Source organism: Hypanus sabinus, chromosome 8 (genome assembly GCF_030144855.1).
Source record: "Hypanus sabinus isolate sHypSab1 chromosome 8, sHypSab1.hap1, whole genome shotgun sequence".
Taxonomy (NCBI): Eukaryota; Metazoa; Chordata; class Chondrichthyes; order Myliobatiformes; family Dasyatidae; genus Hypanus; species Hypanus sabinus.
The window spans coordinates 142,008,687-142,027,823 of NC_082713.1; the positions used below are offsets into that span (position 1 = coordinate 142,008,687).

The window sequence follows — 19,137 nt, forward strand, 5'->3', positions numbered from 1 at the left end:
AAACCTCATCCTTAATATTGTACTCCAACCTCTTGTCAAGTCAGACTAATTGGCCTATAATTTCCTTTCTTTTGCATCCCTCCCTTCTTAAAGAGTGGAGTGACATTTGCATTTTCCCATTCCTCTGGAGCTATTCCACAATCTACTGATTCTTGAAAGATCACTACTGATACCTCCACAATCTCTTCATCTAACTCTTTCAGAACCCTGGGGTGTAGTCCATTTCGTCCAGGTGACTAGTATCTACCTTCAGACCTTCCAACTTCCCAAGCACCGTCTCCTTAATAATAGCAACTACTCTCACTTCTGCCCCCTGACACACTCTAATTTCTGACCTACTCCTAGTGTCTATTAAGTTTGTCCACCATTTTTGTTCCCATTACTATCTCTCCAGCGTCGTTTTCCAGAAGTCTAATATCCATTCTCATTTCTCATGTACTCTATATATCTGAAAAAAAATTGGTATACTCTTGGATATTTTTGGCTAGCTTACCTTCGTATTTCATCTTTTCTCTCCTTATGGTTTTTTAGTTGCCTTCTGGTAGTTTTTGGTTCCTTAAGCTTGTTATAGTTGGGGGTGGTAGTGGGGATAAGCTCACACTACCTTTTAAATGTTCCCAAAAGTGTGCATCTCAAAAGCCTCTGACAACCAAGTGTAGTTCCTGGACTTCACATGTGGCTTAGCTCCTTGGCCTGTCCAACCTACTAACAGGAAAAGTGACTGGGGTGGGGTGGGGGAAGTGGGTTACTGCCGCCGTAGAACCAGTTACTTTGGATAATTGAGGTTCATCAGCCGTGGTTAGCAGTTCTTTTAGGAGAATGGAAACTCTGATCTCAAATTTCTGCTGCCTTGCTGCTATAACCACTCATGGAAAGGGCTTTGGGAGTAAACCCCAAGGGGCTGGGGGTAAAATCTGGAGCTGGAGTCCCTAAAGCAATCCTACATTGAGTTCAATGCTGACTGGCAGCTCCTGCAATGCTGCTGGTGCCCAAGTGTGTCATTCTCTGCCATTCCTTTGGATTCATCAGCTGTGTGGAGAGGGGGAGCGTGCTACATGGGCAACAGCTTGTGCTCCATATCTTATTGCTCTGGTTTGCGTACAGCTGGATGTAGCATCCATGGTTGACCTCATTATTTTATTGGTGGTTTTTGAAAGCTTCCCAATCCTCTAACCTACTAATTTTTGCTATTTTAAATGACCTCCCTTTTGCTTTTATGCTGTCTATGACTTACTTTGTCAGCTTCAGTTGCCTCACCCTCCCTTTAGAATACTTATTCATCTTTGGGAGGTATCCATCCTACACCTTCCAAATTGCCCAGAGTAATTTCAGCCATTGCTGTTATGTTGTCATCCTGCTCGTGACCCCTTCCAATCAACCTTGGCCAACTCCTCTGTCATGCCTCTGTAATTTCCTTTTCTGCACTGTAATACTGATACATCTGACTTTATATTCTCCCTCTCAAAACTGCAAGATGAATTCTATCACTGTCTCCCAAGAGTTCCTTTACCTTAAGCTCTCTAATCAAATCTGGTTCATTACATAACACCTAATCCAGAATTGCCTTTTCCCTGTCGGGCTTAGTCACAAGCTGCTTGAAAAAGCCATTGACAAATTCCCTCTCTTGGGATTGAGCACCAACCTGATTTTACCAATCTACCCATGATTATCATAACATTGCCCTTATTACATGTCTTTTTTTATTTCCTTTTGAAATTTGTATCCCTCATCCTGTTCAGGGGTCTGTATATAACTTGCATTAGGATCTTCTTATCCTTGCAATTTCATAACTCTACACACGAGGATTCTACATCTTCGGATCCTATGTCAACTCATTCTGAGGATATGATTTTTTTTTACCAACAGAGCCACCCCTACCCTTCTACCTACCTGCCTTCCCTTTTCATACAGGGTGTATTCTTGGATGCTAAGCTTCCAACTATGATTTCTTTCAGCCACATCTCAGTGATGCCCACAATGGCATACCTACCAATCTCTAACTGCACCACAAGATCATTTACCTTATTCTATATACTGTGTGCATTCAAATATAACACCTTGAAAAACCCTTTTTGATTTTGCCCGTGTGTTACATGTCACCTCATTGCCCTGACTACAGTTTTGCCCTATCATCTGCCTGTCCAGCCTCACAATCTCACGACACACTGCATCCTTATATACCAATCACACCATCCTCAGCCCTATTACTCCAGTTTCCATTTCCCTGTAAAATTGGTTTAAACCCTCCCCCAGTAGCTCTAGCAAACTTGCCTACAAGGATAAAGGTCCCCTCGGGTTCAAGTATAAAACCTCCTTTTTGAATAGGTCATACAGTACCTTCCACAGAAGAGATCCTGATGATCCAGAAATCGGAATCCTTGCTCCCTGCATCACTTCCTCATCTATTCATTCATTGTTGCTGCTTCTGTGCCCTGACAGGTCATACCCCAGTAATATCCAAAGTGGTGTAATTGTTGCTGATGCAGGGGTATAATAATCGTTACTCGCCTTACTTTTCTTGGTGGTCACCCATCTACTATCTGAAGCCTGCACTCTGAGACTGACCGCCTAGTAAAAGATTCAACTATGAAGTTTTCAGCTTCACAGACGGTCTTGAGAGCATCCAGCTCCAGTTCCTTGACCTTGTCAGTCAGGACCTAAAGTTGGGTGCACTTCCTGCAGATGTAATCATCAAGAGACCATTTGGTACCCTGAAATCCCACACCTCACAGGAAGAGCATTCAACTAGCTAAATCACCATCCTGCCTATACTTGTTATGCTTCTGATTTCTCAAACTTAAGTTCTCACCTGCACCAGTTCTCATCCAAGCTTATTGAACCAAAGCTTGACCACTTTAATACTGTTCACTCACATAATAACCGCTCCGCTCAAACCTTGCTTATTTTTATTAGCCTCTGCTAATTAGCCCTAGTTATTATTAGCCCTATCAATCTCCCACTCTGCAGACAAGTCCCGGCAGGTCCCACTCTCTTTTTAAAACTTATAAAGTCTCCAACTTGGCACACCAGTTACCTCCCATGTCCAAAAAATGTGTGTGGTGGGAGAATTTTTGGCCTCTGTAAATAGCCCCGAATATGTGATTGGCTCTACAGATGCCGGGGAGAAGTTGATACGATTAATGTAAAAATGGGAGATTAATGGTCAGACCTCAACTTAGCTAACCTGGGTTAGATGCAGAGAACCTCTTTCACTAGTCCTTTGTGCCTCATTATCCACTGCCATGGTTTTGCAGGTTAAGTCCTGTTAAGCCCTTGGATGAGGCTATGAGATAGCACAGGATCCAATTAATAGTGGCAAGGTCATGTGTTGACAAAGCAAATCAGAATCAGATTTATTATCACTGACAATGATGTGAAGTTTGTTGTTTTGTCACAGCAGTACAGTACAAAGATATAAAAACTATAAAGTGCAAAAATAAATAGTACAATGTAAAGGAATAATGAATTTGTGTATTGTGGACCATTCAGAAATCTGATGGCAGGAAGAAAGGCACTGTTCTTGAATCATTTAATGTGAGTCTTCAGGCTCCCATTCCTCCTCTCTGACTGTGCTAATGAGAAGAGTGCATTTCTCGGATGATTAAGGTTCTTAGTAATGGATGCCACCTCTTTGGGGCACAGTGTCATGAAAATTTCCTCACTGTTGGGAAGAGTTGTTCCTGTGATAGAGCTGGCTTAGTCTGCAGCCCTCTGTAACTTCTAGTGAACTTGTGCATTGGAGTCTTCATACCAGGCTGACAACTCTCCATCATACATTTGCAGAAATTTGCTAGAGTCTTTGGTGACATTCCAAATCTTCTCAGGTTCCAAATGAAGTAGAGCCACTGGTATTGTTTCTTCATGATTGATTCAGTGTGTTGGGCACAGGATAGACCTTCTGAGATGTTGACGCCCAGGAGCTTTAAGCTGCTCACCCTTTCCACCACTGAGATCTCAATAAGGATTGGCGAGTATTCTCCTGACTTGCCCATCCTGAAGTCCACAACCAATTTCTCAGTCTAATGGATAATTGTAAAAAGCTAATTCACAAAAAGCCTAGGATGTAAACTTGAAAAATGGTACTATTGTCATCCTGTCCAAAAACACAAAATGGTAAAACTCCACAAATAGAATTGTATCTGGAGCTTACAATAAATATTTCAAGTTTCGTGAAATCAAGAGACTTGGCATAGCGATTGTAATACAATGCATGGAATCTGCTTTATTCCTGCAAAATATATACACTCGGCCTGTAAACGATACATTGAAACAAATGGTGTAAACCTTTCCGTTTTTAACTATCAACTTTAATTCCATAAGGGAATTAAGGGATTAAAAAAAAGAGACTGCCATATTTATAATATTTTCAATTCAGTACTTAAATAAAACTTGTTTATCCAACTACACTGAGTATCAGTCAGTTGAAATGAGCTTAAGCATCGCTGAGATTATTTTTTTTTAGTGACATTTAGTGAGGGATCCAAAATTTGGCATTTTCTAAGAAATTAGAGGTGTGTAAGTGTATGTAACAATCATACAGGACTTTATTTATTGATGCGGCAAATCATATTAGCTACAGAATGACAGAGGACAAGTACATGAAATTTGTACAAGATGGGTTTTTATGTTTCATTATGTTTCACATAGTTTCATTATGTCAAGAAACTAGTTGAGGGAAAAGGTTACCTCAGACAGAGCCTGCTTTGTGCAATAAAAGAGGGTTAATTGATGATCTTATAAAGGGATCTATAGGGAAGAGTAACCATAACATCCAAAATTAAGATCTTAAATCTCAAAGGAAACCATGAAGTTATGAAGGAAGAGTTGACTATGGTTATTTGGGAAAATACAGTGAAATGTTTGATGGGGAACAGACAGTGGCTTGTATTTAGTGAAATAATTCATAACTTGCTTTCCTTTAAAGCACAAAAACCCAAAGGGAACAGTGATTCATCATGGCTGACAAGAGAATTTAAAGATAGCACTAAATCAAAGGAAGAACTTTATAAGGTTGCCAGAAATAGCATTGGGAGCATTTCAGAACTCAGTAAAGGAAAGCCAAGAAGTAGATCTTTTTTAAACAGGTAAAATAGAATATGAGAATAAACTGGCATAGAATGGAATGTGGAACAGTTGCTGCAGAGTACTGGCATGAAGGTAGTGAAACTGTATCACTGTTGCAGTGACCCAATAGCATTTCTGAGGAATTGCACTTTCTCCTTGTAACCACATGGGTTTTCTCCCATTGCCACAAGCTCTGTTCCCTTTATGCTGTGCAGTTGTGTAGCCACACAGTGACTGAAGTGCTCCCATGCACATAGCCTTTGTTGCCACACAACTGGAATAAAGACAGACGAGAAAAAGTTTATGAAATCTGAAAGTTTTTTTGTATTGGATTTCATTATAAATAAAATCAAAAGTATGTGAATTTTCAATTTTCTTTATAAATATCCATAAAATGCATATTAAATTAAAAAAACACATTTAAAGTGCCTCAGTGTTTTCAGGCTGAATTAAAGTTTCTCGTTCTAAGCAATGTTGATCCGCCAGCTGTAGAAAAAAATTAAAGGGAACATTGACTCCACAACATGTTAGTTTTTAGGTTAATTGGCAACTGTAATATGGCAGTAGGAGAATCTGGGATTATTAGGAGTGAGTGAGAAACTTAGTTATAGGGAAAATAACAAAGGGAAGAGACTGATAGAAAGCAATACCACCTCTTGGAGCATTTCTAAGTCAGAACGGAATATGAGAAATGCTATGAGTAAAAGGGAAAAACTAGCGAGTTTATTTGTTGGTGCTTTACTGATGATAGTAGAATTTGCAGTGTAATGAGGACTAAGGACATAACCAAAGAATTGATCAGCTATTTAGTGAACATTTTAACAGAAGGAGACACAAAAAAAACTGCCAGAAGTATTAGAAAACCAGGGATTTTCTAGCAGGTGGGAGGAACTGAAATAAGTTATAGTTTTAAAAAAAATTACAGGAGAAGTTAGTGAGCATGAAAACTGATAAATCCCAGGGAGCTGATGATCTACATCTGTTGGATGTAGGAAGAGGTGGCTCTAGAGACAGTGGTGGAAGTTCTGGTCATCAGTCCCCAAAGTTCTACAAATACTAGGAATGTTCTTGTGGATTGAAAAGTAGCGAATGCATCCCAATATTTAAGAAAGAAAGGGGAGAGAAAGCAAGGAAATATCTGTTGGCCTAATATCAGTAGAAGGGAAAAAGCTGGAATTTATAACGAAGTATATAATAAGCCATTTTCAATAGGGTAGTAAGATTAAGAAGAGTCAGCACAGATTTCTGAAAGGAAAATAATATTAGAGAATGTCCCCGGTAGAATAGGGTACACCCAGGGGATTTCAGGGATGCCAGGTTTGCCATTCAAGGAGTGTTTGAGAAGACAAGGTCAAAATTCAAGAGAATTTAAAAGAATGGAAAAAGAAATCGTGAAGCATACAAAATTCTTCTGAGACTTAAAGGACAGATGCAGGGAGGATGTTTCTTTTGGGAGAGTCAAGAATCTTAGATCCTGTCTCAGAAAAGGGTCCGGCCTATTCAAAGGAAAAGATTTTTTTCCACTTGTAGGGTGGCGAATCCACAGAACTCTCCATCTAAAGGGACTGTTTAGATTTGTTTATTTCAGCTCATACAAAGCAGAGATTGATGGATTTATTGGATGTTAAGAGAATCAAGGGTTATGGGGTAACTGCAAGGATATAGTGCTGAAGTAAAAGTGCAGCGATGATCCTGATGAATGGTGGAGCAGATGCCATACTCTTCTCCTTTTTATATATTCACAGCTGTGATTTGTCACTGTCGCATTGTATGAAAAATAGTGGGAGCTACACCCCTACTCAGAAAAGAAATCGCATGAAATAAAATCAAAATTCGCAAAATACTCAGAAGTATTTCTTTTGAATATTTACTTTGGGGAAATATTGTCAATGGCATTTCAAGTAACACTAAACCAAAACCCAGTCACCAATGCACCAGTTTCTTTATTCCCCAAGATCAGTCCACATTTCATCAAGGCCTTGGTCCAAATGTAGCCTAAAGAACTGGAATAGTAAGATGAGATGAGAGTGACTGCTCTTTACATCAAGGCAGCATTTGAACTGAGTGTGCCTCAACGACCTCTGCTAGAAATCAAGGGGGAAACACTGCAGTGACAAAAGAATATGCTGGTACTTATTGTACTGTGTATGGAGGCAGGTATCAGAAACTCAGCTAGGAATTTTGTATGTGTCTGTGTTTGAAGAGAGTATAAGCAGTGATATGGAAGGATTAGGAATTTAACGGCATTTTTATGTGGATGTAAGAATGGAGTGATGGAAGAGGAGAGGAAGGATTAAAGGATTTACCTACTCTTCTTTGGGAATGGGTGAAGGAAGGGATCAGAACTTTATCAGCACTTTTGTCTGATGGGGTAATAGAGTAGGAGAAGGGGAGCATTCGTCAACGTTCTTGCATGTGAAGAATGGTAACTGTTGAGAATATCTGAACCATTCAGTCTAGAATGGGAGTAACATGGGTGAGGGTTTTAGCACATTATAAACAAGCAATGATAAGGAGGTGCGAGTATGGGTATCTTAGCTTGGTATTTAATGAGGTGCAAAGATTACTAAACCATTGGTTCAGTCTGAGACAAAGAAAGGGGGTGGAGTCTAAAGTGAGGGTACAGTGTGTCTAGTAAAGGTCTTCCTTGTCGAGGGAAGTAGCCAATCAGTGATTGAAATGTGAGGAGACATAGCTACTGAGATTCACCAATTAAGTACATATAGCGAATAAACTCTTTTGGACTTCCAGACGAGCACAAGTATCAATTTTAACTGACATTTGGTTTACAGACTCTGTCATCTTCATCAGGGATGATGACCAGGCACATCTGGCCAAGTGGTATACATACCCCTGTCATCCATCCTTCCTAATTGGTTATTCATCATCCAATCAGCTTTCTGCAGTTTACAATCAAATTTATTTACAATTGAATTCCAGTTTTTACTTGGAGCGAGATTTCCACAGTTTCTGGAAGGATCACCAGGATGCTAAAGAAATACCAGATTGATACCATACACAAATGCATTAAGGAAGTTCAGATCACAGCTTATGCAGGCCAGAAATGACCTGGGACTCAGGTCAGCTGGTATTTACAGGATGAGAGTGGTATGGGGTATATATACCGCTGGACTAGACATGCCCCAGGCATTATCCCTGATGAAGATGGCAGAGTTTGTCCTCAAAACATTAATTAAAATCAAAACCTGTACCCAGCTGGAAGCCCAAGAGGAGTTTATTCATCATTATCTGGGAAAGCACTGGATCCTTTTTCAAATAGAAAGGCATCAATTCACGGCAGTTTGGTGTTTTGAGCAGCAGCCAATCAGCAATCAGGATTGATTAGCAAGGACAAATTTTAAAAGGCAGGGGTAAGCGGAGGGGCCATTGCTGTTGGTGGACAGTGTTATGATTACAGTATTTGAGGCTTTAGCTCTTTGAGGCTTCAGCGTAGAGGACTTGTGTGTGAGAAGGCGAAAAGCTGGAAGTAGATTTTTCTTCCAGTTTATGTATAGTTTCCGTTCTTTATATTTGCACAGTTAGAACAGTAGGGATGCCAAGCAGGATAGTTGAATGCTTCTTATGTGGGAAAGTAAGTGTTGGACCTGAGGAGGGCTAAGGCACCGGTGACCCCTGTTTCCATCCAAGGGGTCAGTGTGGACATGGTGGAGAATTACAAATACCTGGGGATACGAATTGACAATAAACTGGACTGGTCAAAGAACACTGAGGCTGTCTACAAGAAGGGTCAGAGCCGTCTCTATTTCCTGAGGAGACTGAGGTCCTTTAACATCTGCCAGACGATGCTGAGGATGTTCTACGAGTCTCTGGTGGCCAGTGCTATCATGTTAGTTGTTGTGTGCTGGGGCAGCAGGCTGAGGGTAGCAGACACCAACAGAATCAACAAACTCATTTGTAAGTCCAGTGATGTTGTGGGGGTGGAACTGGACTCTCTGACGGTGGTGCCTGAAAAGAAGATGCTGTCCAAGTTGCATGCCATCTTGGACAATGACTCCCATCCACTCCATAATGTACTGGTTAGGCACAGGAGTACGTTCAGCCAGAGACTCATTCCACAGAGATGCAACACTGAGCGTCATAGGAAGCCATTCCTGCCTGTGGCCATCAAACTTTACAACTCCTCCCTTGGAGTGTCAGACACCCTGAGCCAATAGGCTGGTCCTGGACTTATTTCCACTTGGAATGATTTACTTATTATTTAATTATTTATTGTTTTATATTGCTATATTTCTACACTATTCTTGGTTGGTGCAACTGTAATTTCCCTTGGGATCAATAAAGTGTGTCTGTCTGTCTGTTCCTGGCAACTTCACCTGTGAGAAATGTATCCACTGCAGCTTTTAACACTCTGCGTTAAGGAGTTGGAGCTGGAATTGAATGAATTTCGGATCATTCAGGAGGCTGGTGGGGGGGCGGGGTGGACATATAGAAAAGTAGTTACACCCAAGGTGCAGGACAAAGGAGACTGGGTTACAGTCAGGAAGGGAAAAGGGGTTAAACAGCCAGTGCAGAGTACCCCTGTGGCCATCCACCTCAACAACAGGTATACCTGTGAGAATATTTTTGGGGGTATGACATAGAAGAGGAAAGTCACAGCGGTCAGGTATCCGGCACTAAGTCTAGGTCTGTGACTCGGAAGGAAAGGGAGAAAAAAGAGGCAAGCTATGGTGATAAGGGATTCATTAGCAGGGTGAACAGAAAGGAGGTTTTGTGAGCGGGAAAAAGCTTTCCAGATGGTATGTTGCCTCCCAAGCGCCAGGGTTCAGGGCATCTTGGAGGCCAGAGGTCATGGCTCATGTAGGTACCAGTGACATACTATAGGTAGGAAGGATGACAAGTTTCTGCAAAGTGAGTTCAGGGAGTTAGGTGCTAAGTTAAAGGACAGGACCTCCAGGGTTGTGATCTCAGGATTGCTATCTGTACCACAGCCTAGTGAGGCCAGAAATAGGAAGATCATACAGTTTAGCAGGTGGCTAAGGAATTGGTGTAGGAGGAGGGAGACAGTATTTTGGATCACTGGGCTCTCTTCCAGGGAAGGCAGGAGCTGTACAGGAAAGACAGTTGGCACCTGAATTGGAGGGGGAGTGAGAGCCCAGAAGGAAGAGTTGCTAGTGCTACGTTGGGGGGGGGTTAAACTAGAGGATTGGGAACCAGAGTGCCAGAACAGATACTGGAGAGATTGTTAGGACCTCAAAGTCAGAAATCAAAAGGTTGGGCATGATGCAACTAATGTTCTGAGATGCATATACATTTCAATGCAAGAATTATTGTAGGAAACACAGATGAGCTCATGGCATGAATCAACACATGGAATTATGATATTGTAACCATAGAACATAGAAGAGTGAGGGAAGATTTGATAGAGGTATATAAAATTATGAGAGGTATATACAAGCAAGCATTTTCCACTGAGGTTGAGTGGGACTACAACTAGAGGTCATGGAATAAGGGAGAAAGGTGAAAAGTTTAAGAGAAACATGAGGGGAAACTTCTTCAGTCAGAGGGTCATGTGAGTGTGTAATGACCTGCCAGCAGAAGTGTATGTGAGCTTGATTTCAACGATTAAGAGAAGTTAGGATAGGTATATGGATGGTATGGGTATGGAGGGCTATGTTGTAGGTGCCGGTTGGTGGGAGTAGAGTAAATGGTTTGGCATGGACTAGATGGGCTGAAGAGCCTGTTTCTGTGCTGTGCTTTTCTATGACTCTAAAATTACAGATCAACAAAGGCTGGATATCAGCCCGTCACTTTGCACACACAGGCAATGGAAGGGTTAAGAAACAAGCAATGTCAGATAAATGTTGCCAAGAAGTTGAATGTAGATGGAGGAAGGGGAAGAAATTAAAGGTAAAATTGTTTCAATCATGCCTGTTATTATAAAATCTGTGAACTAAATAAAAAGGGTAGTCAGCAAAGGTTACTAATTTGTTTTTGAAAAATGACAGCAAGACCCTCAAATCACTTCAGATATTTTACAAAAATCCTTCTAGGCACTCACTTTGGTTCTACAACACAGAGAACATAGTGCCTGAGGTAAGCTTTGTAATAAAATAATAGAAAATTGCAAATGTTAAGAACATGATTAAACTTGCATGTAGACTAACATTTTCTTTACTAGAGATGACTTTAAGCACATCAGACGCCAGTACCTATGAATATGTGCTGTAGCCTAGAATTTGTGCAGCTTCCTAGATGTATCACTGTCTGCTCAGCAGACTAAAGTTGGCAGGCCACAGTTCCAATTTTGCAGACTGCCAAGTCCCAAGGAACTAAAGAATAGGTTGAATAAACATATTTGAAGTAAGAGAACAAGAAAAGATAGTTTTAAATAGCACAAATCATTCTTTTGTTTTTGATTATTGTGGGAAATCTTTCATGATGGAGTTTCTGAATTTAAAAGGTAAAATGAAGCTTGATGAGCATTGGTGTAACTGGTTTTATATATATATATATATATATATATATATATATATATATATATATATATATATATTATATTTATATATATTGTGGTTTTATATATATTGTTGGCTACAAGAGGAGCAAGAACTATAATAATAATACTAGGACATTTGTTGGAAGGAATTGCTGAACCAAAGAGTATTAGAAAACTGAGTTCATGTAAGTGTAAGTAGAATCTCTTAAATAATATGCCATCTGTGCTAAATTCTTGAGTTGAACAGAGTGGACGTTAGTAGAGATTATGTTTGTTGACTGTGCTTTCATGACTGATGGATGTCTTTGTGGCTGATCATTGTGCATTACGAAAACAGCTGAATCAGTATAAAATAATGACTGACGCTTATCGTCATCCCAATGACTGGGTCAAGTGTCCATCAAATTGAAAGTATGGTTGCACAATTCATTTGTTTCTTATTTGTAATGGAAGTTTACTTGTGTGTCCACTTAGTTTGATGGAAGGCCATTGAACTTGGAGCCCATTCAACAGCTGTGATTGCCAGTGTAATCAATAGCTCAAATGAGAAGAGTTGGTTTGATAATGAAGCACTGATCTTTTCACTTCAGGGATTTTCAATTGAAAGCTGACCTATATAAAAGAAAAATAGTTTTTTTCACTGACTACAAATGTCTCCAGGAAATGGGCTTGGGTAGGTATCGAGGGCACAAGACTTTGCTTTAAAACTGCCTGGTAATTCAGAACAGATCAGTACCAAACTGGTTAAATTATACAGAGACTATGTGACTGGATAGTTTGGGGAATATAAGGAAAATTTGTGCTTCTGCAAATGAAATTTTTGTGCTTTACGGACAAAATCAAATTGGCTTTTCACTTGAGCTAGCTGTTTGTAAGTAGTTGGCGAGTTATTTGATTTTAACAGAAATACAGTTGAATTTCATTTCTGAGCAATGAGCCTCCTAATTAGGAGCTCAAGGTTTCTTACTCTTGCCCACCAATAACTTAATAGGAACATTCTAAAGTTGTGTCTTACAACTTAGTTTCTTCAGTGCAGAACTTTACTAATTTCTAACATTTAGGTTCTTTTTGGCCACCTTTTGGTCTTTGATTAACAACATGATTTTTACAGCAAAATACTAATTTTGAGATTGTTCCTAGGCTGGTGTTTTCTAATAGAAGAAGACAACGTTCAGATTTGTAAATACACGTACAACTTCTGAATTTGACTGATGATGAAATAATTTAAAAGCATGAAGTAAATCAAAGAGCAAATGGCAAATGAATGAAGAGGGTTTTTTTAAATAAAAGTCACTACAGATTATTTTTCATCCTGCCTAGCAGCTGGTTACATGAAGAAGGTTTTGAATCATGCATAGTATTGTACACTTTATGTAGTATTGCTTGAAATAATTTTTTAAACTAAGATGTACTAAAATAAAGTACAGTTTGGCAATCTGACACTAGCCTAATATCACCAAGTTTGATATAATTTGTTGTTTTCAATGTTGGCGCATTGGTTCCTGTATATTATGTGAATATCAGCTACTCAAACCAGACCAGGCAAAGACCTAAAGTCTCGGCATTTTTACTGCCAACCCATAGACACCTGAAAAATTACATCATTTTTGCAGCAGTAACCTCAACAGGGCTCGTGATTGATTTTACTTTGAGAAAGGCTTTGTTGAAAAGCTGTTAATGTTAGCAAGGTATGCAGGCATGTCTTTGGAAGAGTTTATGATTTTGTTGTAGGAAGAGGAATCTGGAGTGAAAAACAAACTGCTGCAAGTGCTCAGCAGGTCAGGCAGCATCTGTGAAGGCAAAGGGATAGCTTACATTTTGGGCTGAGGCTCTGCATCATCCTGACCTGATGCAGGATCTCAACCTGAAACATCAACAGTTCCTTTCCCCTTCCCTCCTCACTTTGAACGACAGTAGCCCGCTCAGTGTGAACACTAGACACTGCAAGAAGTGATTAGGGATATTTGTGCATGGAAAATCATGTCTCATGATTCCAGTTGAGTATTTTGAAGAGATTCCCTTGATGATGTTTATAACATGCTGCTGCTGTATACTATGATTGTAATTCTGGAGCAAGTCCAATAACTGGGTACACTCACAGCCCTGAGTAAATGGTGGAAGGAATATCCCACATAGACAATCCATGCACCCTTATGTCCTATCAGCCACCACTTCAACAGTCGCTCCAGATCCCAAGAACCAGAATCAAAGCAAATTATCCTCAATTCTGAGGGACTGCCAAAGAAGGGAATGGTCTTGCATTAGAAACAAGAGAAAATCTGCAGATGCTGGAAATCCGAGCAACACACCAAATGCCAGAGGAACTCAACAGGCCAGGCAGCACCTATGGAAAAAAGCACAGTCGACGTTTCAAGCCGAGACCCTTCAGCAGGACTGGAGAGAAATAGATGCTGCCTGACCTGCTGAGTTCCTCCAGCATTTTGTGTGTGTTGCTAAGAGTCTTGCATTGTATTTTTGCTCAGTTGACAGGTTATTTTTGGCATGCGCATTTACATTCCTCATTGAACTTGGGTTGGGTCCCTGGCTTATTGATCATGTGAGAGAAACAACAACTCAAGGATTTATAGATTGTGGTGAAAAGTGATTCTGCTTCTGCGATGTGTCACAGCATCTTTCAAGTTCTTAGTTTGTTGAATGATGATAGGACAACAAAGCACCATAGAAAGTGCCTGCAGAATGAGTCTAGGAATTTGACTCCGCAACTTATTACTGTAATGAATGTGATGTATCTAGAGAAGGGGGAATTCATGAGGATGAGGCAAGTTGGTTCAAAGGTTCATTTGTCATCAAAGTATGTATCCGTATACAACTTTGAGAATCATCTTCTCCAGATAGCCACAAAACAAGGAACATGAAAATTGTTTGGAGAGAAACATCAAACCCACCACCTGATCATCAACCCCAAACCCCCTCCCCCAAAAAAGAATACAACAAGAACATCGACCTCCAAACACCCCTTGCCCGCACAAAAGTAACAAGAACATTGACACCCAAACACCCCCTCCCTCGCAGAAAAATCTAAACAGAACACAACAAGGACATTAACACTCACACAACAAAATGGAAAAGGAATCGGCGAGAACACAGAATACAAAAACAATGTCTAAAAATGTCCACAGTCCATAAACACAATAATCCAATCCATAAACATGGAAGGACAAAACATCCTCTAACATTCATCAAAAGAGAAGAACACCACAGGAGGTAGAGGCCAACTCACCTGCCATGGCTAGCCACACAGTGATAGGTCGCTCACAGACAAGGCAGGCAGTCAGTGCTGAACTCACTTGCCTTCCTTATTTGCTTCAATGTCTCCATCCTCCTTGATGCTTTAATCAGCAAAATGGAATCAAACATCAGCTCTTAGTTTCTTCGCATCAAAGCTCTCAAGAGTATGCACTCACTTCCCTGAATTTTCTCAGAGACAGCAGAGCTCTGGATCACACAACTGATCTCCAAACTGTAAATCGCAGGCTCTAACAGTCTCAGAAACATTTTTAAGATGAGAAACAGACATAAAAGAAGTAAAACAGACATTTTCATGGGCTATCTGAAAGATGTTGACTGAGGGAACATTGTACACTGGCACCATCTTGACTGGAATAAATTGACCGGTTGATTTCTTGCACGAATTCAAGCCCAGCCTGACAGCTCTGATCTTCAGGAGTTGGCCAACTCAGAGCTATCAACCTCACAGTGTTGGATATTAGAATCTCCATCTATCGTGCTCAATTTAAACACGTACTCCCAAACTTTATTGTTGAATTGTAGTCTATAACATACTATGGTCCACAAATAACTCATGAGGATGGATATGTCTAGCCTGCAACTTAACATTTTCACCAACCCACTTTGCCACACTCAAAGCTCACTTCCAGCTTGTGGCCCTCTCCAAAGTAGGATGACTAAGTCAGTGATGAAATGCTCAAAGATGACAAGCTAAGGAACTATGTTAGACTAGTTCAATCATCTGGGTCCGGATCCAGATCCTCCTCCAGAATCTAGCTTCGTACTGAAATGGTAGGAATGGGTCTGTTACTATAAAATAGTCACAGTGTTGGTGGATATACACTCAATGGCCACTTTATTCTGTACAGGAATGGTGTCTGGTGTGCTTTCTTCTGCTGTAACCCATCCATTCAAGATTCAACATGTTGTGCATTCGGAGGTACTCTTCTGCACACCAATATTGTACTGCATGGTTATTTGAGTTACTGTCCCCTTCCTGCCTGCTTGAATCAGTCTGGCTATTCTCCTTTGACCTCTCTCGTTAACAAGGCCTTCTCTCCCACAGAGCTGCTGCTCACTGAATGCTTTTTTTCCCACACCATTCACTGTAAACTCTAGAGACTGTTATGCGTGAACTTCCCAGGAGGCCAACAATCATTCCACGGTCTAAGTCACTTAGATCACATTTCTTCCCCATTCTAATGTTTGGTCTGACCAACAGCTGAACTTCTTGACCACATCTGCATGCTTTTAAGCATTGAGTTGCTGCCACGTGATTTTTTTGATTGTCTGATAAGATATTTGTATTAACGAGCTGATGTACAAGTGTACCTAATAAAGTGGCCACTGAGTGTATGTCTGTCACTGTAGTGTATTGCCATATGGTAGAGTGTGCAAATATCCTTCACCATGTAATAGTGGCGGGCACAGGACTTGCAAGGTAAAAAGAGGCAACTCGAGATGTGGCAAATGAAATGGTGAGTAAAGCAGTAGGAGGGGTATGACAAAGGCAGTGAGGCAGTGGTGAGAGTTTAATAGTAATTACAGTATTTATGCTTTTAAGGATAACCAAAATTTTCACTGTTTGATGTATATGTTTAAAGTAAACATACTTCTCGTGAATGATCATTGTCGAAGGCTTGGATATCAATTTGACACACCCCACTATGGAAGTTATTGCAAAGTCAGCGTTCAGTTTATTGTCATATTGTACAATGAAAAACTTGCAATCACATCGGAGGCACAAAGCATCAGATACATTCACAACATTCACAAAAAATATATAAATATCTATTATCAAAATTAAATAAGAAAGGATATAGTTAGAACAAAAACTCCATTGTAGTGCAAAGTCTTCATGGTGTTGCTATACTGAGGTAGTGATTACAGTTGTGCATTTGTGTTCAAGAACTGAATAATTGAAGAGAAGTAGCTGTTCTTGAACCAGGTGGTATAGAGATTCAGACTTCTGTAACTCCTGCCTGATGGTAGCTGTGAGAAGATAACATGGCCCAAATGGCGGGGATCTTTAAAGAGAGATGTTTCAGTGATGGGGAGGGATGTGCTAGTGATGTATTGGGCTGAGTTCAATAGTCTCTGCAGCTTTTACATTCCTGGGCATTTGAATTGCTGCACTAGAAACCGTCAGCCAGGATATTTTCAGCAGTGCATTTGTAGAAGTTTACTGGAGTGTTCAGTGACATGTTATGCCTTTTTAAACCTTCTAAGAAAGTAATGATCCTGGTCCACCTCTTGGTATTGCATCTAGGTATTGGGTCCAAGACAGGTTGTCTAATATGTTAATACCCATGAATTTGAAGTGCTTGATCTTCTCAACTGCTGATCTCCACGTGCATGTTTGTCTTCCTTCCCCCTTCCTAAAGTCAACAATCAGTTATTTAGTTTTACTGAGAACAGGTCATTTTTGCAGCACCACTCAACCAAGTTGGTCTGCATTTCCCCTTTGTATCCTAATCCAGTAACTACCACAGTCCAATTTAATTATTTTTATATTTGTTATCATTGTTTACTACAATGGATTACAGTTAAGATAGTACTTGGTGTTAGTCACAATGCTGTTATACTAAATATTGGCCAATATAGTTGAGGATAGATAACTTTCCCTACAGGCTATTAGTGCAGCAAGTATTTTTTTACCACGGCTCATAGGTTGCATCCCCTTCCCTATCCTTACAGTGTAAATAACACACACAAAATGCTGGAGGAACTCAGCAGACTAGGCAGCATCTAAGGAAAAGAGTACAGTCAATGTTTTGGACCGAGACCCTTCAGCAAGAGAGGAGAAAAAAGATGAAGAGGCAGAGTTAGAAGGTTGAGGGAGGGGAGGAAGAAGTACACAGTGATAGGTGAAACTGGGAAAGGGAGGGGTGAAGTAGAGCTGGGAAGTTGAAAGAGAAAGATGAAAGATGGTGAAAGAGTTACATGGTTGGAGAAGGGGAAATCTAATAGGAGAGAACAGAAGGCCATGGAAGAAAGAAAAAGGGTGCAGCAGAGGGGAGCAATGAGCAGGCAAGGAGATGAGGTGAGAGAGGGAAAAGGAGAAGGGGGAGAGGGGCATTACCAGAGGTTTGAGAAATCGATATTCATGCCATAAAGTTGGAGGCTACCCAGACGGAATATAAGCTGTTGCTCTTCCAACTTGTGTGTGGCCTCATTGCAACAGTAGAGGAGGCCATGGATGGACATGTCGGAATGGGAAGTGGAATTAAAATAGTTGGCCACTGGGAGATACTGCTTTTTCTGGTGGATGGAGCATAGGTGCTTGGTGAAGCGGTGTAAATTAGCTTCTGTTGCTACCATCCTGACAGTGATGATATTTTTAATGAAAGGCAATTAAATCATGCTAAACAGAAGATACAGCATCAAACTAGTTGAATATATTTACCCCATGCTTGAAGATACCTCAATGTCAATTTATGAGCCTTTAATAACATTCACCCAGTTAGTTCATACATAAAATAACCTAATTCCTTCAGACAGTCATTCAGCTGCTTTTTGGATGCTTTTATTTTCCTCCACATTGCCAGATTATGCAGAACATTTATCACTTCTGATTTTGAGAAATCTTTCTGATGTCTAGTCTAATTTACTTTCATGGATCTAAATTTATGCTTTTGGCTCTACAGCTTGACATTGAAGTAATAGTCTAGGTTTTCTTATCCATTACCACTTAATATTTGTACACCTGAATGAATTTTCTCTTTAAACTTTTCTCTGAACTTTAGAACTTGATCTTCTAATCTTTAACCATAGCTCATCCCTATTGTATTTGGCATCAGTTTTGTTATTATTCTTTCTAAATCCATTCCAATATACACTGTGCATATGTCCTTTTACTAGCCTGGTGACCTAAATTAAACACAGTATTCCAGATGTGAACTGAACATTGCATTGCAAAATGCTAAAATAACCCCTGACTGTATTCTGCAGTTAAAGACTGCAGTATCCCAATTTTAAGTAATAAAATATAAATACTGGAAATACTCAGCATGTCTGGCAGCATCTTTGGGAAGAGAAATTGCTGATCTTCAAATGAATAACTATCTTTAATCTGAAACTTATATTCTCCATGGATGTAGTTATTCTCCATGGAATGGTATATCTACCAATTTATTTTTTCAGTTACTTCCAAATCTCCATTTATTTCATTTTTGTCTCAATTTTAAGGGTGTCAACCTAATTCATTGGTAATGTCCCTGCTCCATTGCATGAACGTCAAGTCAGAGCCAGAAACCAATGCACATGTTATAAAGAAAGTGTCTTTCAGACAACACATTAGACTGTAGCCTCTTGCATATCTAAGAGTAGAAAAGTTCTACTGTTGCCTCAGCCAACCTTTATCCTTC

General features: G+C 40.1%; 1 protein-coding gene across 5 annotated transcripts in view; it reads left to right on the forward strand.

The window, feature by feature from the left end:
* Positions 1 to 19,137, forward strand: part of LOC132398500 (ELKS/Rab6-interacting/CAST family member 1-like) — a 734,829-nt gene that overhangs the window by 683,700 nt on the left and 31,992 nt on the right. The gene's annotated exons all lie outside the window — the stretch shown is intronic.